The sequence below is a fragment of the Chroicocephalus ridibundus genome, chromosome Z (genome assembly GCF_963924245.1).
Source record: "Chroicocephalus ridibundus chromosome Z, bChrRid1.1, whole genome shotgun sequence".
NCBI classification, from domain to species: domain Eukaryota; kingdom Metazoa; phylum Chordata; class Aves; order Charadriiformes; family Laridae; genus Chroicocephalus; species Chroicocephalus ridibundus.
Window position 1 is genome coordinate 54,606,421 of NC_086316.1, and position 25,842 is coordinate 54,632,262.

Consider the following 25,842-nt stretch of genomic DNA (forward strand, 5'->3'; position numbering starts at 1 on the left):
CCCACTCTCAACTTTTATGCATCACGTGTGCTATCAATCCTTTTCTCTCCCAGAGACCTGGATCTGGGAATTCAAGTCAACCTTCTGAAAGAGCACAGACCAACAAGATACAAAGGCACCCTTCACAGGTTCTTGCACATTTTTTTCATGTGCAGCTGAATCTTTCTACGGTAGTTAGTACCTTCACAGGTACTAAGGGCGTATGCTTCTGAGTGGTGACTGGTCATGGATGTGCTGCATTTTTGTGAAAGAGAAATATGCATATGACTCTCTGTTATATAAAATAAACTTTAAAAGAAATTATTTCATCTTCCACTTTTTAGTCAATGACAGTTTGGAAAGAAGAGGAAAAAAAAACACTTCCCCCTGCCTTCACCACTTATAAAACTGTTTCCTGGCATCCACATCCTAAAAGGATTTGAATTGTACAGGGCATTCTAATCATAGTCAGCTTTTTTTCAGACATGTATTGTAAAGCATTTGGAATTATGCCTGTCACAGTTTGGATGTGGTTATGGTCATAATAGAAAAACATTAAAATGGAAAAAAGTGTCCAAAATTGGAAACTTGTCTCTTATGTTTAAAATGTAAGTGAATGTTTTTGTTCTATTTCCAACTAATGTGCAAAGCATTGCACCTCCTTTATAGAAAACTTCAAGCTTATTAAATCCTTAGAGTCTAGTATTCAAAATGTTTTCACTAACCTGTTACTGAAGGGAAGTTTTGCAGTATTTGCAATACATCACATATCAGGGGTATAGAAACCTTCATTTTAAGAAACGTAAGATGATGAATGTTGATTCGTAGGGAAGAAGTGAATACAGAAACTGCTAGAGATGGCCAGCATTTACCTGTATATTGCTATAAATGTACACAATGCATGAATATTCTTTTGTCTGAGTTCTGATTTGGGTACCTCCACTGGCACGCAGATGTTAAAGCATGCCTTATCTTTGCATCTAGTTAGCTCTGTACACAACTGAATGCAAAAACTTAAGTGTCCCCTGGCACTCACAAAATCTTGGTCTGCAAACATGAAGACAGTACAGATTACATGCTCAGTAGTTAGTGCGAATGCATCTGGCCTGTCTGAGAGGTATTAATACAAGGGCTAATCTAATGAATCCTCTTGCTTTCTTCAACAAGTAGTAACATTCGTCACCTCATTACTTAGTATCTTTCTTTATGAACTGGATTCATCACCAAATAAAGTCTTTTTATATGTTGCTTTGTGGGAATCTTATGTTAATTAAGCAAAGCTCATCTATTTATAAATAAATGCAATAAGGAAAGGCTTCCTTGAGATTGCAACTACAAATACTACACTGCTCCTGTACATTTAATGCGTCTAATTCCTCCTTCATTTGATGTAGTGAAATCTGTAAAGATTATGTTTCCTCTCACAGGCAGACATTTTTGCCCAAGGGAAGGAAAAAATAATGGGAGGAAATAAGGAAGGCTTGAACATACCTTAGAGCATGTTGTCTTTCTTTTGTGTAATTTTTATTGCTGCCTTGCAAAGGAGTACACTTTCAATGCTCTTAAAAATGCTCAAAACCCATACAGAATAAAGTCCAGTCATCCTGACTTAGTCTTTTCTGGTATATACTTCACCTTTCACTGATTGCTGGTATTTTTAAAGTTAAATAGGAGGACAGGTAATATATTACTAAGGTACCATCCTGAAGTTCTCATGCAGCCTTAAAAAACCCCAAATGCTAACTTCATTGACCTCAGATTGAAACAAATTCCTTATAAGATATAGAAAAACCCAGTAATAAAATGGCAGTGGGGAACAGTTCGGTTTCCAAAGCCGTTTGCTTGTTCTAATTACTGTCAGGCTGTAACAATTGAACTGAATGGACAGCAGTTTGTGTGTGCTTGTTTTTGCAATCACGTTCCAATTTCTAACGGACAGGTGTCCACTTAACAGAAGCTGCAATCATGATAACGCTATGTCAAATCCAATCCTTGTTAGCTGTCTCTCTGAAGAGACCAGTGAACAAATATACGTAGGGTCTAAACTGCCATCTCACCTACTGGCTTCTCTAGGTCAGCATTGAAGACCAATTGATAGGGCAATGTAACAAAGCTCTCAGTAGAGAGACTGCTGTGTAGAATCAGAAATTACATTAACGGCATTACTTTGATACTGAAGGCATCTTCGATGACCTAAATGGCTTTTCCAGTAACTATTCAGCCTTTCAGATCCTATGTGGAGGTGAAGAGTATTGTCTCTCTTGAAAACTGAGAAACAAAGATAGTGAGAGTTTTTCTTTTGTTGAACAAGTCAGTGGCAAGGCTGGAAATTGAAGCAAGATTAAACAAACAGTCTGTTCTCACCATTCCATTAAGGGATATTAATGTTTCACAAACCAGATTACTAATATCCTACCTCAGTCCATTATAATTTTTAAATTACAAATAATGGAGAATTTCATTAACTCTTCGGCAAATCTGTCCACTCATTTCTCATTACAGGTGTATTCCTTTGTTGCCTTACCTGCACCTAGAAAGGTGACATTCTCAAAAGATGTGACAAAATTAGGTTACTTTTCTATACCATACAAATACCACAGTCTGCTTCTAAACATACCTTTTAATAAAGATAATATCCTGGCTACTGAAATGATATACAATTGTAGTTACACAAAAGTGGTTAAATATACCTTCCATAAACAACCTTAACCGGTCAATTAAATTCAGGGGACTTTAGTCCATGGTAGTTATCAACTGCTTATTAGGGAGAAGGCTGGATTAGCTGTCAAAAACTTTACTGTTCTTGAGACACCACCAGTAAACAGAACAGCCACTGCTTTGCAGGCTTAGAACTGGAAGACTTGAGAGAATGAATGACGTTTAGCTAAAGTTAACTCCATGCCATGCATAAAATCAAGAGAATTATTTCACAATTTGTTTCATAGAAGTTTCTAGAGCCCCAGGTCTTCTGAATAATTTAATGTGAATGTGATTTTGTTTGTCTGTGGCTAAAGACATTTTGAGGCACTTTGGTTGGGTTCCTCTGTGTTAATCATCATCGTGGGGCGATAGCAGGCACAGGCTTCGTTGGTTGACTGTCACCCACAGGGTTGCAATTATCTATGGCAGCCACACCTCATGGTGTTGCAGTTCAACAGATTTTCCAGTTTTTGGTGCAGGTCAGAGGGAAGGAGCATTGAGCAATGCCGTAAGATGCTGAACAGTGTAAGCCTTCTGCCAAACATGTATTTTCATTTCAGGTGCAAAGCAAATTGTATTCAGTCCTGCCTGATATTTGCAACTGACAGTTTCTATATAAGTCCCTTTCAGTCTTGCATATGTTCTGTTTTCAGTACTGGTTATTTTTTATCTGCAATGCTTGGATTTTTTGAAATGGATGACAGACATAGTAAGGGCAACAGATTGCCTACTGTTGAATAATGAAGGTGATTGTAATTATTTACTTTCAGAAGGGTACATGTAGGACCGTGAATATATGAACAGAAAGATTTTTCCAGTGTTGAGAACATAGCTGTTGCAAAGTTAGGGCTTTGGCATTTTATTGTCAGTCTACCAACCCACCATGTAATTACTGACAAATTGTAAAATTGCATTGTATCAACATTTAATTTTCTGCAAAAAAGAGATATTACAGTGAAATTTACAAAGTGTATTTTGCATAGTTACTTAATTTCTACTAGCTACTAGCAAATTAAAAGCTAGCTAGTAAATTCAAAATCTTATAAAAATCTGTTGTGATCCTAGGCTATTCATAGTCTACTTGAATACAAGTAAAAATGTTATTTCTCCGAGGTTAATAAAAAATGCTGAGAAGTGAGAATGTTGCTCTATCCTTGTATCTGCTTTCCACCTGAGTCCGTTGATATTAAGATGGAACAACAGAAAATAAATCAATATATTATACAGTTTCTTTGTGGAAGGTTGTACACACCATTCTCCAAATTAATGTTACTCCATCTTTGCAGACAGTGCCTGGATGTATAGCCACAGATTTACTTTTTAAACATACGATTAGCAAAAACACCCAAACTTTTTAAAGAATCCTATCACAGAGTTGGCTGCTTAGAGGTTTCAGTGTTAGGATATGGTGTTTTCCATGACAAATCGAGAAACTTTTTGAAATGCGGTAGTTGTGGTTTTGAAATCTGTCCTGTACTGCTTTTGTTGGCTTAGATTTTACCATGTTTCGCAACAGATCATTCAGTTGTAAGTTCAAGTCCCATAACTGGTCTCTGAGTGATATTCCGTGCTGATGTTGCAGTCCATTTCAACAAAAAGAAGGCTGTATTGTGCGTTTTGTCTTCAAGATAAAACAAGGGAAGTACTGTCTTTTTCCCCATCAGAAATGGAGAGAGCTATTTGGTTGCATTTCATGGCTTGATAGATTACCAGCTAGATCTTTGTCTTTGATCAAAGAATCATTACTACTAATATAAGAACATTATGATAGATGTGCTTTTGTTATTATTAACAATTATTATTTTCTATTTTAATAGTCATCCAAATTCCATGTGACTTGGGGCCTTACTAGTCTTCATATCTACTGTGTTGTCAGTTCTTCAGCTATAACTGCATCAGCTATAATTGAAGATTTTCTGAATCTCTTAGCTACCTGAAATTTTATGTAATGCTTACATGATATTTTATGAAGACAGTCACAAAAGAAGGAAGGTGGAAGGGAGGGGGCGAGGAAAGAAGGAAGAGAAGAAGGGAAGGCAGGAAGGAACAGGGTAAGAGAAGGATAGAGATGAGAAAAATGGGGTTTATCCTTGTTAATAGCAAAGGGAAGCTCATAGATCAGACTGGACTGTATGTAAAAAGGCTTGTAACTAAAAGAATTAGAATAAGTACAAAGTTTTCCCAAATTCATTACTATCCATTTTAAGTCTGCTACATTTTATGCCAAACACATGAATTTTAGAAGCCTAATTCATGGGGACAAAATAGCTTCTTATCTAATTAGCTAAGACAGGAAACAGGATATACCCACACACAAAGAATAAACAAAGTGATGAAGTTTATGTGCTGTGTTAGTTTTTCAAGGAAAGAAGAGGAAGAGTGAATTTCGTGTAAGAACTTACTATTAAAGGGTTAAACAAGCTGGTGATAACAGACAAATCTACTTCTATTGTGCCAGATGAGTTGTTTTAATAATCTGACTTAAAAATATTACATTATTTTTTGCTTAAATTCTTTCTGGATAAGTTTTATTTTTCAAAAATCACATTAATGAGAGTTCACTTTTGCGTGTATTTTGTGGTTCATCCTTCCATCATAATATGTACTTTCTATTTTAAAATTAGTCCCTGGTTAACTGGCCCCTCCATAATTTTGTTCTAAAAAGACGTATTGGTATTTAATTACTCTAAAGCAGATAAAATAGAAGGAAAAGACTCAATAAATTGCTTAATAGAATTATTAGACTATGAAAATGCAGCAACATTCTTTGTCTAGCCTTTCCTTTTACAATTCCCCTGTCATAAGGGCCATGAAGTTGCAAGAACAAAAGTCAGACAAAATAGAATTGAGTTTGTTGCTAGTTAAAGATGCTTATCCACTCAGTGTTCATTAATTTGAAAAATCTGACAACCATCATAATAGAAAACATTGGGGATATGTATCACCAAGCTTCAGGATGGGGAAATATAAAGGAGTACAGAATATAGGTGAGCTCATAGGCAAAGAATAATGAAAATGTGACAAGAAAAAACAAGTTAAAAAGAGATCATTGGGAACACTCTTGAATTAATTAGCCTATTGACCTAATTGGTCTTTTCCATTTCCAGTATTTTTCATTATGTGGGATCATGAACATATTCAAATCTGTACATGGAAGAATATCTTCTCTTCTATCCCACTGAAAGTCAGCTACATTTGATTGTGTTTACAGAGCATCAAAAAGGGTAATCTAATTGAAATTCAATCTTCAGATGTCCAAGGACACTTCTCAAAACAAATAGACAAGATATTGCGATATAGTACAGTTTTCTTTTTAACAAAAAAACAGGGTTTTTTTTAACAAAAAACCAGTTTTTTATTTTAACAAAAATTATTCTGTGTGTTATTCTGCTGAAAAGCAATACTTCTTGGCTGAACAGCACTAACAACATTGTTATGTTAGTTTTTCTAAGACAAGACATGGGGTCCCTATTAAATTATTAAAGGCAAATGTTGATGTTTTTCCGTTTCTTTCTTTGAAGGCTATTGTTCCATAGATAATTGCGGTTTACTTAATCATTCATCAGTGCAAATACGTGGAAAAAAAAAAAACATTTTTGTGTTATTACCTGTGTTTTTTCAGTGTTTGATCAGTGATGTCATTATTTGCCCAATTGCTTTTCTTTCTTTTTTTCGTGTATCTCTGTAATCCCAGTTTCATAGAGTAATGTAGCAGTCTAATTTCTGTGTCTACATTTGGCAAGTGTCCGGTAACTTGCAAATTCACTGTTCATGTCTTGGCCTGCTCTGATTGACAGCCCAGAAATAGCCTTTTAAATTGTGTCAGATTCTCATCTCTCTGTTTGAAAGGTAAAGTTAAACAGTTTTCCTAGCAGTCTGCATTGAAGTCTTGAATCTAACCAATCAGCTGTATTGGCCATTGTAGCAAGCTTTTGTCTATGCAAAAGTACATCATTTTATCTTTGCACACTAATAGCTTACTGAAAACCGTTGCAGCTGTCCATTTACTTTGGGGCATGTGATAGCTCAAAGTAATTTATTTACCAAAATAGAGCTATTGTCACTAGCCATACTCTTATCATCTATTAAGTCACTACTTTGCATTTACTCCACTGTGGAATGAATGAAAATGTTCCGTTGTCACAAACAGCACTCAGGTTTTGTAAAAAGAAAAGAACAGTGGATTCAAAATCCCTGTTGAGAGTAATATGGTCTCATCAGCTGTCTCATATTTATCTAATATTTCAACCAACAAATATTGTATTTTTATTACAATAGCTTTCTATGTTTCCAATCAAAATTGAAGCACCGTTGTGCTGGTCACTCTGCAAGCTTAGACGGTGACACTGTTCTTGCTACAAAACCTTTACAGTGGAATAGATATAAGCTACTGGAAAAAATGCAGCTATTAATCTACTGAAAGCACTTTATGACATCAGGATTGAAATAAACTTGCCCCTACCACTGAGTTCCTCAAGTTGTAATGTGCTATTACAGGTACTAATAACAGAATGCAAAAAAAAAAAATCTAAATGAAAGTAAATCATCAGACTAATAAAAACAAATTCATAATATACTTTTGAAGTGTGATTTAAAAGATGATTTTGGGGGGGAAATGAGTGTCAGTTACAGGGATGTTATGAATGTGCATATTCTGACTCAAAATCACAGAATATTTGAAACATCAAAATGGAAAATTTAAAGCCTGTTTATGCAGATCAATTACATTCATCAACTCCAAGGCTAGACAATAAACAAATTTATGAATTTAGCTGGGATTCATAAGTTTTGTGAAGTATTTATCTTTTATTGCCCATATTTCAGTTTTTCTCATATATAGTGCCACTGAGTAAATACTGGTTTTGTCATTATTGCTTTTAGCTTTTTTTTAAAACATACACTGTTTCTCTAATTAAATTGGACTTGGTAAGAAGCCAGTGCTTCCTCTCCTAAGCTACTTTATAGTGCTGCTTATGACTGATTGAAAGGCTTTCTCATCCCATACCTGTCCTTCTTTTGTGCTCATCCTCTGCCTCCTGAATTGCTATTTATTTTGATTAGTTGCTAAGAGAGCTCTAACATTAGTCTCAAAAGCTTGCACAATGAATGACTTCTTTCAGGTGCTTCATTATTTTTGTTGCTATTTCCTGAATTCTATTTACCTTGTCAATACGTTGCAGGAAAAATGAGATTTGAGTTGGTATTCCCTGAGCAATACAGAAAACAAATATGCTCTATGACCTGATGATTTTCTGTTTAGCTGGAAAATCCATTAGGTCTTTTCTTTTTTTAAGAAAGTCCACTATAAACTTTTATCTGACTTTCTCACCATTATTGTAACTGAATATTTGAAGATGATAATCCATGTGAAGATTTTGGGGGTTTTTTGTAAAGTAGCTTCTCGCAGGGCAACTGGAAAAAAAATCAGTCCTGACAGATTCGTTTTCAAGTCACCCATAGTTATGGAGGAACCCTGGTGTATTCCTTATGCATATTTTCAGAACAGCTGCCAATTTATTATCTCATTTTCAGAAGCTACACCTATTCAACAAAAATTGCAGACAAGTCAAGTAAAATCTCACATATGAAAATCAATTTGTGAAGTCTGTGCAAATATGTAACAAAGTATACGGTCAGCTTTTGGAGAGGAGAAGTTCCTTTAAGTATTTTGACAGTGAATAACAAAACATTTTATTTTCATTGCCACTGGAAAGACATTCCAATTTTATAGGAGTCTTTCATTTGGAGCATCCCTTCTCTCTGTATTTTGCCTATCAGGGTAGCCACTGAACCTGAGGATGTGAATTTGTATGTCTCATGATCTCCTAAAACAGCTGATTGTAAAACATGGTATGCAGTTAGATTTCATAGCGTTTTCAAGCTTAAAAATCAGGATCCGCTATTGTGAGTGGTGGTATCAGTTTAAACCATAGTAAAGATGAAATCAGAACGTGCTCAAATGTAATCATACAGCGGAATGCAGTGATTCTGATTAAATTCACAAAGCCTGCTAGAGAGTCTGCAGTGGAAGAATAATACAGATAATTAGAGATGACAAGAAGTTCCCAGTAAAGGTATGATCAAAGAGGTTAAATGTGGTGATCTAGACACTGCACAAAAGTCGTAATGAATTTCTGCATCTTTAAAATATTGTGATATTATAAAACTGGTAGCATATTTCCTATTCAGTTTTACTTTGCATGGCATAATATATAAAGGGAAGAAAAAATGTAACACCAGCCCCTTTTTTTTCTCCTTGAAATGAATATGCTTGAATATGTTGAATATGCTTTCTTATGCATGAAATTACAGTGCTTAATAGCATTAAGCTATTAAAATTACAGTGCTTAATAGCATTAAGCTTAAATTCTTTCCTAAATTCATAAAAACTTTGGATTATTTGGGTTCTTTTTGTTTATTTGCAGAAGGAGGAGAAGCACCATACTGGGTTCTGCAGAGGTGTTTCGCTGAAAGATGTTTTATTATACTAATTTGTGTAGAGAACAAAAAAAGATACAGTCACAAATTGCCATCACAACAGGATCTTCAGTATAAAAAATGAAGATCTGACTTTTAAAAACTTTAGAACCCAGTTCAGAATTTTTTTACTTAATTACATTCCAAAGCAAGAATGAGTATTACTGGAGAATATAGACAAGTATTATAGTTAACCAAAAATTGGAGCTATTTAAGGAATTTGCAAAATCAGTCTTGGACACTTTACCTCCTTCCCCATTAGAAGTGTCTCTCCTCCACCTAGCAGGAAGCAAAACAGTGGTTACTGCAGACAAACCACAAGGCAGATATGTGCCTTTTGAGCCACGAGCTATTGGGATCAACAAAGTGAAATTCTATTACCATTAACTATCTGAAGGTAGGGCTGCCTCTAAAATCTGTAGGCCACAAAGTTTATAGTAAATTTGGCAACAAGAATTACTGGAACATGTTTTCTAAGATCTTTGAGAACAGGTAACTTTTCTCCAGATTTTTAGTGTGGTATCAAATTGAGGTAATTGGTGAGAACAGTAGAGGGTTTTAAAGTAGATAAACTACTTGAACTCTTGTATCTCACAGGGAGCACTGCGAAATTCAAGGATTCTTACTTTTCAATTGCAATGCCTTTATAGGTCAGTTTCTTTATCTTGGGACAAATTGAGATGCTTCAGCCCTGATTCCATTAATGTTTTGAAAGAGAATATTGTGGCGAGGTACCTAGTGGTGATTTGAGTGAAAACCTTGGATAGAACACATATATTTCATGTTTCTGAGTAATAATTACACAGAGAATATGGAAACATTTTTTTCTGATAGACCAGCTGGCTGTGAAAATGAACCAGAGCTGTTTGCTAAATTCTGAGAGCATTTTGTAGTACATGAACTGTCTTTTGCTATGAATTTTGGTATTGTCCTGAAGGATTGTACCCACTATTTTTAAACTTATATCAGGGTTTGGTTTGTTAATGGTCATTTACTTATTAAAATAGTATTTCCTCATAGTTGATCAACTTTAAAATGGTCCCGTAGAAGTCTACAGAACTCCTGGCAAATGCTACTTAGTATGAGTAAGAAATACAGAAGAAGCAGGCATCGTTGTCTCAAACCTTCCATGCTGTTGAGAAGTTCAAGTTATTTTATCTAATCTGAATATTGTTGCCCAAATGCATCCTAAGCATCATCCAGCCACATGAAGCTGACCTGTTTTTAAGTTTGAGTGTACTGGCTGTGTGCCTCGTAAGGAAGACTGTTCTTCCTAACACATAGGTTTGCTACAAACTGTTTATTTGTTGGTTTTCTTTTTAATTAACTGAAATTTTCGGTTTTCTTGTTAAAATGCAGAAGTAACGTGTTGATTCTCTGAAGTCAGCCTGAAATGTCGTTAGGTGTTTCTAGGATAAGCTTTTTATTTTCTTTGTTTTTTTTTAAAATCACTAATACTTTTTTAGAAGGACTTTTTGCTCTATGGAAATGATAGAAAAAAAATAAAATTATTTAGCCATTACCAAAAATGAATGGCTAACATTCTGATTAGAAGTGGTTACTAAGTCTAGTCCTCTATAGGACTTTATAGGATTATGTATCTATTTCTTTATTCTTGTCGTTTGTAAGCTTCAAGTTCACCAGGAGCAATCTGTGCCTGGGTATCTCCAAACACTTTTCTATATTTTCTGGCATATTTTGCATTTTCCCCAGGATGTGATGCTAATTTAGGGTGAACATGAAGTAAATTAAGAAATAATTCTAGAAAATGTGGACTAGGATTTAAGGAAATTTTTCATTTCTGTGGCTCTCTTTCATCATCATTTACAAAGTTGTTCATTAATGATCACTGAAAAGAAATGTGACTGCTAGGCATTTAGTAATTACGTTGGTATACAAAAAGAAATAGAAACTATCTTTTGCTTTAATGTTCTATTACTAGCTAGAATTTTGTTTTTTTTTAAAGATTGAAAAAAAAATCCAAATAAAATTTGGAAAACATGAAATGACTGTTAATGTCTGTGGAGTGATTATGCTGTTATTACATTCACTGCTCTCAGAAACAAACTGAGGCTTATTTTTTCAGTTTTTAAGTACCACATATGTCTTCATCACATTTAAATTTTGGAGTTTGCATGCAGATGTGATCATTAGGCTGGTTTGAGTTTGAGCGCAAGTATCTCACATGCATAGTCATATTGCAGATGTTGCATCTTTGTCAGTCCTTCTTTCAGAATTGCATGCTTATAATTCTCCCGGGAGTTTTACCCACAGTCTTTTACCTTTTTTATTGTAATAGGCTGGCGTACACCATTATCTTTTTCCCACCAAATTGTGAGTGAACTTAGCTGCTCCTTTGCACATTAAGAACATCTTAGAAAAGGCAGAAAGCGTCTGAGTCGCCATAATTGTTTTCTGTACCTACTTCTTAGAAGGCAGTACACACCCAAACATCTATTAAACAGCTTCAGAGATGGGAGCTTCACCATAAATGGCAGGCTAAGAAATGGAAAAGTAAATTGTTCCACCCAGGAATACTGATGGTGCCACCAAATCTCATTCAGTGGCCTTCTAGTATTCAGTGCTGCAGGTAGACAGTTTGTCTGACACGTTAAAACAATAACAAAAATGGGAGAGCTGTCATCTTGAGAATAAAGTAACCCTCTGCTAAAATCTTCCTACGTCTTAATTTCCTCCAGTGCTAACCACAGATGGGTGCACACAGTAGCAGCAAACCTCTCACCACAACACACTGGCAGAAAAGTATACACCAGCACTACACGCTTGAATGAAAGGTGTACTGCACTGGCACAGTAACCCTCAGCAGACACCCTCTGCAATTAAAAAGCATTGGAGCCACCAAGGCACTAGGCAAATAACCAAAGCTGAGAGCACCGACAAGTTCAAGTGAAATTTGAGGGGAACAAGGAGTTAACTTTGCAGCTAAAACAAAGGAGTACTTTAAATTCTCTAAAATCTTTGCTTTTGGGAGATTGACAAGTAGTTACAGCTCTCTGGGGAGGCAGTTTTGAAAAGAAGACTAAACACTGACTGAGAGACTCCTCTGCTGAAAGAAAATTGGGAAGGGCGGGGGGGAGCGGGGGGGTGGGAAGGTTCTAAAAGGCACTTGGCTCCACAGTAAAAATACCAAGAAGACCAAAGCATAAAACTCAATAAGTATCTTCTAAGCATCTGTCTACGTAGTCTTACAGAAGTAAAGATAACTTGTTACCCTACTGTAGAGAAAAATAAGGAAAGATAAAACAGACCCTTACTATAAGAAAGTAAATTTATGCACAGATGGAACAACACAAATCACTTAAACCATTAAGGGCATTCATTGTAAAATAAAATCAATATAAGATGAATGTTTCAGTTTTAACACTGTTAATAGTATTAATACAGGTGCTATTCAATTTATAGAGCATTATGTGTGAGGGTTTCATATATACAGGTGCAATACTGTTTTCATGTGTTTAAAATGAATTCTAGGTTTTATAGCATGTATTCTTTTGATGCATTTCTGTAACTCCTATTAAAGTTAATTAGCATTATGTGCACATCAAGAGAAGAATAAAAACCATATGTGACTTATTGTAATAATTATTAAACTAACATCTCATACTGATTGAGAACATAGGTGTTTGCCTACTTCCCTACAACCTCCAACCGTGAACTTTCAATCTCATAACCTCTAAATAACAAAGGTAATCCAACAAGTATCAGCTAAAGCAAGTGGTGGTAGTAAGTGCTAATCTTACCATTTAGTAATACTCAACAGATGCTTTAGTGTAGTGCTAAAAGCTCAGCTCTGTTTGTGATTTTAAAAAAAAGAGAGTTATTAACCATGAATGTTGATAAAAATCCAGTGGGACTTTTAATTCGGGTTTACATGTGTACAGGTTTGCGCATGTGCATGTTAGTCCACCTGCACTGCCAAAACATCAACTTGAAAATTACCTTTTGCTCTTTTGTCTTGGTTTTCTAGTACTAATTTTCAGTGTGACTTGCATGAAATGGCTACCTGTTCAGGCCCTAGGAAGCTTAATGGTTAGTGGTATGAACATACGTTAAATGGCTTCCTTGTTCTTCCCATGATATTAGAAAATAATCATTTATTTCTCTGCAATGCTGTATCTGCTTGGCATAAGAGCTAGCCCAAATACCATGGTGAAATGAAGTGTTCTTGATGATGCATGTCTAAATTGTTATGGTATTCACCGTAAAATCTAAACAGTGCCTTATGAATCTTCAGGCAGATAAGTGATATGCATACAAGTTGATGTCACTGACCGAGAAAGAGAAGGTAATATTTGTCATGTGTGTGTGAAAATTTGTAAATTATCTGATTTGCTTTTGGAGTAGGAAGAAAGCATAATATGAAATAGCCTATGAAATAAAATGGCAATGAATTTAGAATATGTGACAGCTGGTTCAGCAACATACTTAAGTATATAAATAGTTCAATTACAGTCAGTTTTCTCAATGAGACTACTCATTTGCTTTAAGTTAGATAAATTCTGTAATGAAAAAGTTTTAAAGTCATTGGCAGCCAATCAAGAAATAATTTTCTGCATGTGATTATTTGGAACAGACTGCCTAGGTTTAAGAAATACAGAGCAATACTGTTTCATTATTTTTACACTTATGCAATGTTACAGAATGATGGAAAACTGATTTTAAGTGATGTCTTTTTAATATGTAGTGTTAAAACTGTTTGGAGCAGGTGCTTTTTAGATTCAGAAGTACTGTGAATGCTCTCGCTGTCTTTCATATGATAAAACTAAATACTGTAAAAAAAAAGAAATTAATTATGAAATTTGAAAAATCTACTCTAATTATATGGAGCTATGGAGATGTAACTGTACCCTTTTTTCACTATAATGGATACGTCTGCTTTGCGAAATGCTTTGCAAAATCATGCTACATAAATAATAGCTATTAAAATTATTTTTGTTACTTTCATTGAAAAGAACTTTTACCCAGGAGTTAAAAAGATAAGACAGAACGAGATCTCTGAAAGCTTCTATACCTAGTTGTGTGTACTCAGAAGAAATCGCTTAATTTACACTAAGTTACTTGCTGGCCTTGCATATGTTGTGCTTAGGTTTATTTAGCATTACTATATATATTCCTGATACATAATGGATATACACTTTTTCCTGACTCAGAATCATTAGAAAAACAGTCCCAAATTTACACCTGATGTATCTTGACTTTTAAACCCTTGATAGTTTCTGATGTCCTGCATTAAGTTTGAAACAGGAAGCAGTAACTTACAGCTGATAGTTGGATTCATTTTTACTTTTCACGGAGACTAAGATATTTTCTAGGGAATTTTTATCTCCTTTTCTGGAATGAAAAACTTTGTGTCTGAATTTATGCACAAAATAAATTATGGATGTCATGAAAGTAATTGATTTCTTACTTTTTTTTTAGATTTTGTTGTGAGAAAGATGGTTGCTATGAGCTCATTTAAAACTGATAGAAGCACTTAAGAATGCTTGCTGTCAGTTTTTCAAGACTCCAGGAGGAGAACATCTGACAAAACCATTATTTTGTTTTTCTTTTGAAGACTTAAGTTAACATCAGCAGTTCCTACGTGCTATGTGAGCTAGTAAAAATGGTCACAGGCATAGCAATAGACATGTGGAAATTTGCCAGTTACTTGCTGATAGTTTCTAAGAGCTTTCAGACATTTTGGTGCAGGGGGAGTTTTCCATTGTGTTCAGGCAACAACTTTGTGGAAGTGTTACTACAGCTGTGACCTCCATAACATTGACTTTTGTGCAAACCTAGCTACTAAATACCAAAAAGTCATGTAACAAAGTGAACTTGAATATTTGCCTTGGAAAATTTTGACCTAGTGGTTTACAAAACCTGAGAAATGGAGAAAGATTTTTCTCTTGCTTTGTAGAAGTATAGAGATTCTTAAGGCCGAAATTCAAGACAGTGCTTTTCTCAAAAGTCTTGATGGTACTCTTTCAGCGTGGCTTATTGGTGGGTTTTAAAGGAAAATAAAATGTTAATGTGGGACTTTGGAAACAACAATGTTTATGGAGACATATACCTGCATCAAGTCCTGTAAAAATATGAAGGCTTAGACGTATCATATTAAAGGTTAAAAATCTTTTCCTTCAGAAAGGATTTAATACATCAGGATAAACAGTTGAGACAAACCTTTTCCAGAAGCGTAGTATTTAGAGTAAGAACACCAAAAAAATGTACCTAATATATTAGCAAGATCTTTTCCTCACATGCCAAAGGAGCTGGAAGTCTGACTGAAAAGTCAAAAACAATCAATCAATCCTTCTTTTTATAATCCCTGTTTTACTCTTTCAGTTAATACTCAGAACAGATTATGTTGTAGCACTTATTCAAAGTAGTATGCCTTAACAAAATAAAAGCAGGAAAAATGTTTAGAATGCACAGAATGATTTTTAAGTCTTATTCAGGTACAAAAAAGTATTGAAATACTATTGTGTAGTCTGAGATTTATTGCTATATATTCAAAGAATTATAGAATCATAGACTTGTTTGAGTTGGAAAGGACCTTAAAGGTCATCTAGTTCCAAGCCACCTGCCTTGGGAAGAGGCACTTTCCACTGGATCAGATTATTCAAAGCCCCATCCAGCCTGGCCTTGAACACTTCCAGGAATGGAGCATCCACAACTTCTCTGGGCAATCCGTTCCAGTGTCTCACAACCCCAAGAATAAAGAACTTCCTCCTAATATCTAGCCTAAATCTACACTCTTTCAGTTTGAGGCCATTACTGCATGTCCTATCCCTACAGTCCTTAATAAAAAGTCCCTCCACATCCTTCCTGTAGGCCCCCTTTAAGTGCTGGAAGGCTGCTATAGGATCTCCCTGGAGCCTTCTCTTCTCCAGGCTGAACAACCCCAGCTCTCTCAGCCTGTCTTCACAGGAGAGATGCTTCAGCCCTCTGATCATTTTTGTGGCCCTCCTCTGGACTTGCTCAAACAGTTCCATGTCCTTCTTCTCTTGGGGGCCCCAGAGCTGGACGCAGTACTCCAGGTGGGGTCTCACTAGAGCAGAGTAGAGGGGCAGAATCACCTCCCTCAACCTGCTGTCCACTCTTCTTTTCATGCAGCCCAGGATGCGGTTTGGTTTCTGGACTGCAAGCGCATATTGGCAGGTCATGTTGAGCTTCTCATCAACCTGACCTCCACGTCCTTCTCCTCAGGGCTGCTCTCAATCCATTCTCCACCCAGCCTGTATTTTTGCTTGGGATTTCTCTGACCCATGAGCCAGACCTTGCACTTGGCCTTGTTGGACTTCATGAAGTTCACACAGGCCCACCTCTCAAGCCTGTCGAGGTCCCTCCAGCATGTCACCATGCTTCACAGCTTGATGTCATCTGCAAACTTGCTGAGGGTGCACTTAATCCCACTGTCCATGTCTCTGACAAACATGTTAAACAGCACTGATCCCAGTACCAACCCCTGAGGAACCCCACTCATCACTGGTCTCCATTTAGCAACAGAAATTATTTCTCAATTACTATACACTATCTGATGTGCTCCCAATTGCTTCTGAAGAGTGCACATAATAATCTTAGTGCCTGACTCTCCAGCCAACAGGTAAATTAGTTTGATCTTTCTTCTCTAAAAGAAATGAGTTTTGTATTCAGTTATAAAATGAATGACAGCAGTTATTACTAATAAATCCAGGGAGAAACAGTTCCATTGTTGAAATCAGACACAACCCTGGCACTCTCAGTCAATTGTGTTTCTTCTGTGGCATAGGGACTCTCACTGCGTGGTAATTCACCACTGGACAGATTCAGATCTGCTTTCAAGCATTTTGCTTTCTTCATTTGTACCTTCTTCATGCAACTCATCAAGTGTTAAGTCTGTCTACAGAGTTGGCATGCAGGTTTTTTGTGCATACACTGATTTTTGATGTACTTGACACATACAGTGCTATGCTAAGATTAGTCTGTCGCACTACATCTGTTTAAAGGCAGGAACCGGCTCTCCACAGCTGTTTGACTTCATTAACTGTTTTTCACAGAACTGTTTGTGATGAATTTGCAAATAAGTGTCATAACATGAAACTTTCTTTCTGTTCCTTCTCAGATGCACTTCCCCACCACCACTGCCACCCCACCTGACATCATGACTCCCTCAGCCTTCTGGCAATCCCACTGAACTGTTCAAATATTATCACAGCATTCACTTAGGCCCATGACTTAACAGCTACACAAAACAGCTACTTCCTTATGTCCATGCTATTCCAGTATTCCACTGGAACTGAAACATCACTATATCTGTGTCAACAAATCATCATTTTCATTTGCAGATATTTCTTTTATAAAAAACAAAACAAAGCAAACAAAAAACCCCAACCCTCCCCTCCACTTTTTTCTAGAATGTACATCTTGCGTTGTTAGGATCATCTTTGATCAGCTAGATGAAATTTGGTGAGAAAATTATCTTAAAAGGAAACTGTGAAAACAAAAACCTTACCTATACTCTACATAAAATCAATTTATTATTTAATAAGAAAATGCTCACAAATATTGTTGATGACAGACTGTAGTCTGTAATAAATTTCAGTTTACACTGCCCGTCACAGATTTTGATTTCATATATTTTTTAAAGGTACCACTGAATTTCATAATTTGTTAAAATAACTATGATGAGCTTACAGGTGTGAACCTTGAGCTCAGCACATAAAACAGTTTTTAAAAAGCACTTTTTAGCATGCTATGCTCCTATGCCAAGCCAAGATCCTATTTCAAATTACTTTACTGACAATATAATTTGTGGTGCAATTAGTCAGGTAAATTGCAGCAGGAGTTATAGCAAAGCTGAGTAAATCCTTTCTTGTTCTATGTTCAACATCTTATGAATGAATCCCCATGCCATTCCTCATTTACAGTTCAATGAGAAATATTAGCTGCTGCTGTTAGACAAATGTGAAAGCGTCATTTTTAAAGTACCTCTCTCTCCTTCAGTCTTCCAGAAAGGCTGCTTGAGTTTGCTCAGTTGAGTTCACAGCAGTTCACTATAGCTCTCTCAAGGCCGTATGATTATTATTGTGAAAAATGCTTTGGAAGAATGCAAGTGCTAGCTCTCAGTGGAACAGAATGAGCGCTGCCTTGCATCACCAGGCCCTCTGTTCCTGCTTCAGAGGCAGGCCTCCACCGTGCTAGAAAGCATGACGGGATGTTGAGTAGTTTCTTCCATGCAATAAAGAGTACAGAAGTAATCTATCACCTATGAAAACATCATTCCTATTATAAAGTGAAACATGTTAAGTCACAGACTAGTCCCATTTACTTCAGTTTAGGGCAGCGGCAAGATTTCAGGTAGAAGTCCAAGTCTCAGACCACAGACAGTTCAAACGTTGGTTTAGGGGCAAAATAATCCATAGCAAAACTATGTTTGTGACATCACAAACCTGTGAGTCTTTCTGAGATGAAAACCTTGGAGTGCTGGCTGCCTTAGGCTTTAGAAATGGTAACATTTCTGTTACTATGTGTATGTCTTCATTCACTTGTATACTATGAAGTGTTAATATGAGATTCTGCTGTGTAAATCGATACTCATTAAAGGGTATTTGTCAGACACCAGCAATTATTGAACTCGGTCACAGAACTGTGAAAAAGCTGGGTTTTAAGCAATGTGTGTCCTCTGCTACAGAAGAAGCTCTTCAGTATTCTTCCAGAATAGAATTGAATGGTTGTGTCTGCCCCAGAAGAAAATATCCGCTAACTTCCTTGTCTGGACACTTCCTCAAAGCTATTTTGACTTAAGCGGTGAAACTTGCCCCAAGCAAAAAAGAAATTCTTGTCTACTGTCTTCTCTTCTCCTATGTCTATCCTTCCCTGCTAACAGATCCCTAGGTGTCTTCTCAATATCTGTGAGAGAGAGGAAATGTTGCCATAGGTGGGCACAAGAGGTGAGACGGATACCTCTGTCACATTCAGGAAGATGAAGAGTGAGGTCTAGAGTACATCCTCTGTAGCCAGGCCACCAGGGAAGAACTTCACCGTCCACTTAGAAAGGAAATACTTTCTTGGTTCTGTTAAAGATTCATACAGGTTCAAAGATGAGGTGTGTTTTAACGTTTGCCAGCACTTTGGATTCTGTATTTTGCTCATAAATATTAGGAATACATCATATAAGGCATTGCTTTGTTGTCTTACAGCTTCCTTGACTCATCCAGCATTTTCTTAATTGATAGACCTGTGCTCATAGTGGTGAAAAGACTTAAAAGATAAAAGCGAACAAACCACAAAAATGGGAAGATACTGTATCTGGTATTTTTTTACAGTAACTGTCTGAAGTCATGTGTTACGAATGTTTTAAGCATGCTTTTCAGACCAATGAAAATGAACGCTGCATCAGATGTAGAAAACCTGCATCTTTTGTACCAGTAACGTTAGTGTAATGCTTAGTAATACTGAATTTCAAGGGATATCCGCTTCAAATGCATTTGCAGAGTTCATTGTCTTTTCTGACAACATAACTCTTTTTTCTCATTCTCTTCAGCAATAATAGCACTTTTATTGTTTCTCATCATTATGTTTGCTATTTATTGAAATGCTGCAGTAACATCCAAATTGCTACATCTGTATGGGTGCATTGTTGTGCCAGGCACCGTAAAGAATAACACACTGTTAGCATCCTAACCCAAGCATCTTTTGTCAAAACTTGTGGGATACAATTTCATCATGCTTATTTCTTCTTTCCTTCTTCTAAGGGACCAAGCTACAGGCCTTTTGGGGCACCCTTTTACCCACTTGTCAAAGTGAAGATCCTCCTCTTTCTAAAATGCACAAGTTTAGTGCTGACTTAGAAATGCAAAAAATAGTATTATTCTCCTTTGAAAACAAGATTTAAACAAAGTTGGTGGGTTTGCCACTACAGTTCCTTTGTCAGGTCCTTAAATTTTGCAGCTGTGACATTAATGCAACTGCATTATTAAAGTGCATAGTTTATAGTTGTCAGTTTTGGCTGCAGACTATGTAGGCTGCATTAAAAAGTATTCAGTAAGATTATGGCATTGAGGAAACAAATCATCGAAAGCTGTGTAACATCACTAACAGACGTGACTGTGATCACAAGTTGAGTCCATTTGGCTGTCTTAGGCAGTATTCTCACTCCTTTAAGTTTAGACATGTAGTGCAAATGGGGAGAAAGGAGAGAAAAGGGGACTGTATGGTCTGACAACTCCTTTGCCAGACTGCTCACTTCTCTTCTGTCCTTTTTGGTGAAGGAAAACAAGATGCTACTACCTGCTTCTCAGTTCAAATTAGTATGTTACAACTTTATCGTGGTGATTTATTGCTTTATATTTAAGAATGAATATGAGGTAACTACTTATAAAAAGTGTCATGTATATTTACTAATATCAGTATTTTAATACAGAGTATTAATGAGTAGAAAGGAAGGGAAGAAAAAGAAAAGAATGCCTTTATGTGTTCTGGAACAAACAATCTGTATATTCAGACTACTAACACGAGAAGTGAGCTCTGGGGTACATATGAACCTGCTGCTGATCTCATTATTTACTGCTCCATAAAACTGCGTGTGATGTGAAAAATTAAAGCTTAAAGCAAAGACTGCCATCACTGCACTACTGTTATTCTTCACCCTTTATTTTTCAAATGAAAGTAAGGAGGATGTAAAAACACAAATATTAATATATTAAAAATATTGACTAGATAGAGCAATCATGCATTTTCCTAATCCTCATTCTTGGCAAGCCCCAATTTAACCCTGATTTAGTGTAATCTAAATCCTAACCCTGTCTGGAAACTAAACCTCAAATTAGAAATGGTAATCACGGAAATTCATATGGCCGCCCTTTGCCGTCCTCTTGTCTTTTATTCAACAGTGCAAAATACGTAGTTTCTTTTTTATGAACATTTGCATATGGAAAAATGTGGGATGCTGTATCCTCTCTGCTTCAAAAGTTTAGTGTTTCTTTTCCTTAATATATGATACCCCGCACTTAAAACACCACTTCATATTCTCTGCCTTTGTTTCATTACCATAATTCTGGCTGAGTCCTCTTATGTTAGATAAGGGACATCTGGCAGGAATTCTTGGATTCCCCACTTTTTTATATGTATTTTTTTTAGGACGTGGCCTTTTGTATTTCCCTTTCCATTCCCAGTAAGCAGAACAGACATCCAAAAGATCAGTCATAACCAAGTTTGGGCGTGTGATGTTCAGATGATATGCTGTGCTATAAGCTATGACAGTGCCTGAGTGCAAATGTGAGAATAAACCCTTATTTTGGGGCTTGTGTTTTCATATGAGTGAAGACTTGCTAGATGTTAATTCTTGTCATTCGGAATGTCATTGTTAAAGCAGGGTGAGAGGTATTTCATTGTTCACGTAGTGAGATGGGTCACTTTTGAAAGAGCTTGCTATGTGCAGTCTTTAATTTAGCAGAATTTGAGAACTGCCAAAAGGTGCAAATTCCTTTTTCCATTTTCACGTCCTTATGAAGATATCTAATTTCAAAGGCTCAACGCACTCATTTATTAAAACAGAGAACTTATTTAAGGCTAAATGCTAATAACAATGAATGTTAACTGACTTAATGCAATGTGAAATTGCTGCTTCAACATTCATACAAATGATAATTCAGTCTAAGTGGCTCTATGTTCTGTTATATAGACATTACTTTGCAATTTCCAGGGTAATTGCATACAGAGCTACTAAACAAATTTGTTTTCTTTTGCATCAAAAGTGCTTTGCACATTTCTTCAATATATGAAGCATATTTTTAAATGCATGGTTTTTAGTGGGATGGGTTGGGCAGCTCATCTGTTGTTGAATACTTACTGTTAGTGAGTGTCTGATCATCTTATCAATGTCTAATTATGTTTCCTTGTGTGGTATAATTGCCCAAAATTTAAGAGAAATCCCAACAGATACCTAGATCTAGTCTCACGTAGCCATTACCTTCCTTCACTGACTTTCAACACCACTAAGTAGAAGTATTCATCTCTGTATAGCAGCTTTGAACAAAGGACCCTGGGAAAAGAATTTATTGTGTGATCATAATTACTTTTTTTGGCAAAAATTACCTTGTAAAATATTTCAATAGGATTAATGTTTATTAACTAACACTTTTCTGATGCTTTGTATGTTTTAAATCAAAATTAGTCTTTTATGTATAATTAGAAGTGGCTTTGTTTTTATTTTTAAATTTATTCATATGCATAGTTCGTCAATAATAATAAAAAATACCAACTTTGCTGCAAAATCTTGATTTTACTCCCCTACTCTCTTTGATTTCACTGTTCTCAATCCTGAGTTGCAGGAAGAATGATTTTGAATAATATGGTCATGATGTCAAAACAGTGCAAATTATATGCTGCTGCCATCTGGAATAGTGAAAATAAAAGCTTTATTTACACTGTTCTTTGAAATAATAAACTTTATTGTGGTAGTTTATCTTCAGTATCTATAGTGTATTCTGGGAATACTCCGTGTGTGCCTTTTTATTCTGTGAGCTACAGAATGACTGAAATTTGCCTGTGGCAAAACTGTCAGTGAATCTTGAAATAGATTTTTTCTTCTTGCTGCGTAGAATGGAGAACTACCCTCCATTTTCACAATGAGAATAACTGGTTCATATAGGACAATATTTTTTAAGAGGCATAGTAAAACACTATAAGTATGTATTTTGGTCAGGCAGATTACACTGATTTAACTGCAGGTTAATATGGATATTCGGAACATAGGTGTTTTTATGGTGCAAATAGTTAATGTGGGAGGAAATACTTAAAATAAATATTACCCAGTTTTTATTTCAATTGTCCAGTCCTGAATCCTGATGCAATTACCTTGCCTTTATAATCCATAACCTACAACCAAAGTCATCACAATTTGCTTTGGGTACTTCACCTTTGCACTTCATATCCATATCATAGCAATATTATCATAAAGTACTGTAGCTGACGTATTATTCACACTATTCTGTCTTCCCTGTTAAAACACGAAAGTGATTGACAAAGAGATTCAGCAAGGTGACTGTGAAGAATTTAAGACTTTAAGACCCAATCTGTCTCTAAAAGCTGCCACTCTTCTTGTTGCCACCAGTGCATAGACATGATCTGAAAGTAGCTTTTCACAGGAAAAGCAGTCAAAATGTTAAGGAGGCCTGGCACAAACACTGAATAAAGATCGCTGTTTTTCTGTTTATCTGTGTTGTACACCTTGATAGGTTTACCATGAAGAGTCAAATCAACTGTACTGGGTTTGGATGAAATCCTCTTCTTTCTTTGGATCCAGCTTATATATCCAGTATATATGTAGGCTTGACAGTACACCTTCAGACAAAGCTTGGGAGGTTACTGAAATCTTATGAAGAATTATGTCATTTAAAAAAGAGAGATGGCAACAGCACACTTTTTTCCTGAAAAATGAGAGAAAGCACAGTTAAAGGATGAGCAGAACAGAGTTTATGATATGTAGTTGTAGCACAGCTATGTTCAGAGGTTCTTTTCTATAGATACTCTTAAAGGTAAGAATGGTTTCTTTTTGGTAGAGCATAATTTAACTTGTTGGTATTTTCAAGGCACCACTTCATCAAAATTACTGTTTACACATAAAAGCTGTGTTTGAGTCTCTACTCTAAATGCTGTTGCATTGGTGAGGGCAGGCTCACCTCTAAGACATATACAGCAACATGTGAAATTAGGTGTTGGACAATGTCTGTAGATACACTGAAATCTGAAAGTAGAGGTTAATGTGCTTTTTCCATACGTGTTGCTTGGAAGGGAAGCAATTACCACTATGATAAAACTGGCAGCAGGTAGGATTCCTACCTTGAGGTAGGAATCTCAAGGACATTGTTCACAGATAAGCAATGTCAAACAGACTGAATACACAGAGAAACAGTTTAGAAATACTTGGAACAACCATGATGGGAAACAAGGCAAGGCTGTTTCCTATCATTCTCTCCTAAGGGTTCGTGTGGTAACCTAAGGGTTCGTGTAGTAACCAGTCTTTGTAATTGCCTCTCTGTGTTGTTCAGATCATACATTCTGTGAAAAATAGCTTTCGTAAAGCTCCTCCACCAATTGGAAATGATACTAGCACAGTACTAAAGGCATTCTCTTAATGCAGGTAATAGAATGCAGCCCTGTTAAGACACCTAACAAATTCAAAGAATGTGCTCTATTTCTAAATCTCTTGTATCTGTCATCCTAAACAAAATACGTATTACATGTATGACTCACTAAGCACAAGGACAGAGAAATCTGCCCTTTAATGGCCACTCAAAATGACAGTACCAAATGGCTTTGAGAAGGTCAAGTCTGATTTAAATTGTTGATGAATTGGAAGCTAATTCACTAGAACTGAATATTAATAGGGAACAGTGGTGTATATGCTATGGTTTAGAGCCTAACAAGCATATTAATGAGCAGTAAAAAATATTTTTCTTTTCACCGTATGTAAAATTGTAGAGCTACCAATATATCAACATTTTCTAATAGTTATTTTTCTCTCAGTCGCTTACGTGGCTGAGAGTCAGTTCACTGATTTGATGCTCAGCTCTCTTGCACAGTGTGTTTGATAATCTGTCAAACTTGGTATCATCAAAATGCAAAGACAGTTTTGTACAAATCACCAATAAACTTAGAGAGAAAAAAAAGCAATTAACATCTTAAAAACTAAATCCACCGTGATAAGCACTCCAATTAGAAATTTCATTATTTCCCTGGTCTATTTTATGTTGAATATTGGTTTTTATTGCCAAATACCTGAAAGCCAGATTGGAAACAAGCCACAACTGTCAAAAATATAACAGTTCTGGCTATTTGAATCTGTTACATTGTGATGTTTCTCATGAAAATTTCATGAAGAGCATTCATTCAAAGAGATTCTATACATAGGGGGGGTGGATGGAATTTAATTACCCTTATTAAAAATAAGAAAGGAAAGCTCTTTACTACTCCATCCTATTAATATTCAAGATAGATTATCTTTTTTGTACACTTATGTATTTGCAAAAGGGAATCCAGGGTTTTCTGTATGAGCCAAGTAAGGAAGGAAAGGTCAGGTTATAAAGATCCAGTTCTGTGTCAGAAGTCAAATCTCGTCAGTTACTCCCAAAGTAAAGAGTTCATGTTTAAAAACAGACATGAAACATACCTTGCTTTGGGAAGAGCCTATAGCTAGTGAAGGATTTGACACTTAACCACCGATTGGCCAAAAGACTAGCTGTGAAGAGTGAATTTTGGTTACTATACCAGAGTAGTATCTATGTGCATTTGTATTGCAGGCAATTAAATAGCTCATAGGTGACAGCAGACCCCAGGAACTGCAGAAATTTATAGGATGTACTTGCTTGCTATACATTTTTCATAAAAGTCTGAAGACTTCCCTGAAACTATTTAAAAATACTACATATTTTGCATGACAGAGAGTTCACATTGAATAATTTCTTCTAAGATAATTTTATCCCTTAATCAATTCCATGTCAGTAACCACCAATCAAGACATTTAATAAGATATATGTTTTATAGTTAGTGTTGATCCTCTTTCTTTGTTGTGGTTTTTTTTTTTTTTGCTTGTCTTTTTTGAACTGCAATAAGAGCAATTATTTGCAATGAAAATATTCATACTGCTTTAATGGAAATGAAGAGCAAGATGATGTAATTCAAATACATTATTTTACCTATGCTAAC

The 25,842-nt window shown here is 35.9% G+C and overlaps 1 protein-coding gene across 50 annotated transcripts in view; it reads left to right on the forward strand.

The window, feature by feature from the left end:
• The window catches only part of PTPRD (protein tyrosine phosphatase receptor type D), a 1,281,778-nt gene that overhangs the window by 1,108,029 nt on the left and 147,907 nt on the right, over nucleotides 1-25,842 (forward strand). The gene's annotated exons all lie outside the window — the stretch shown is intronic.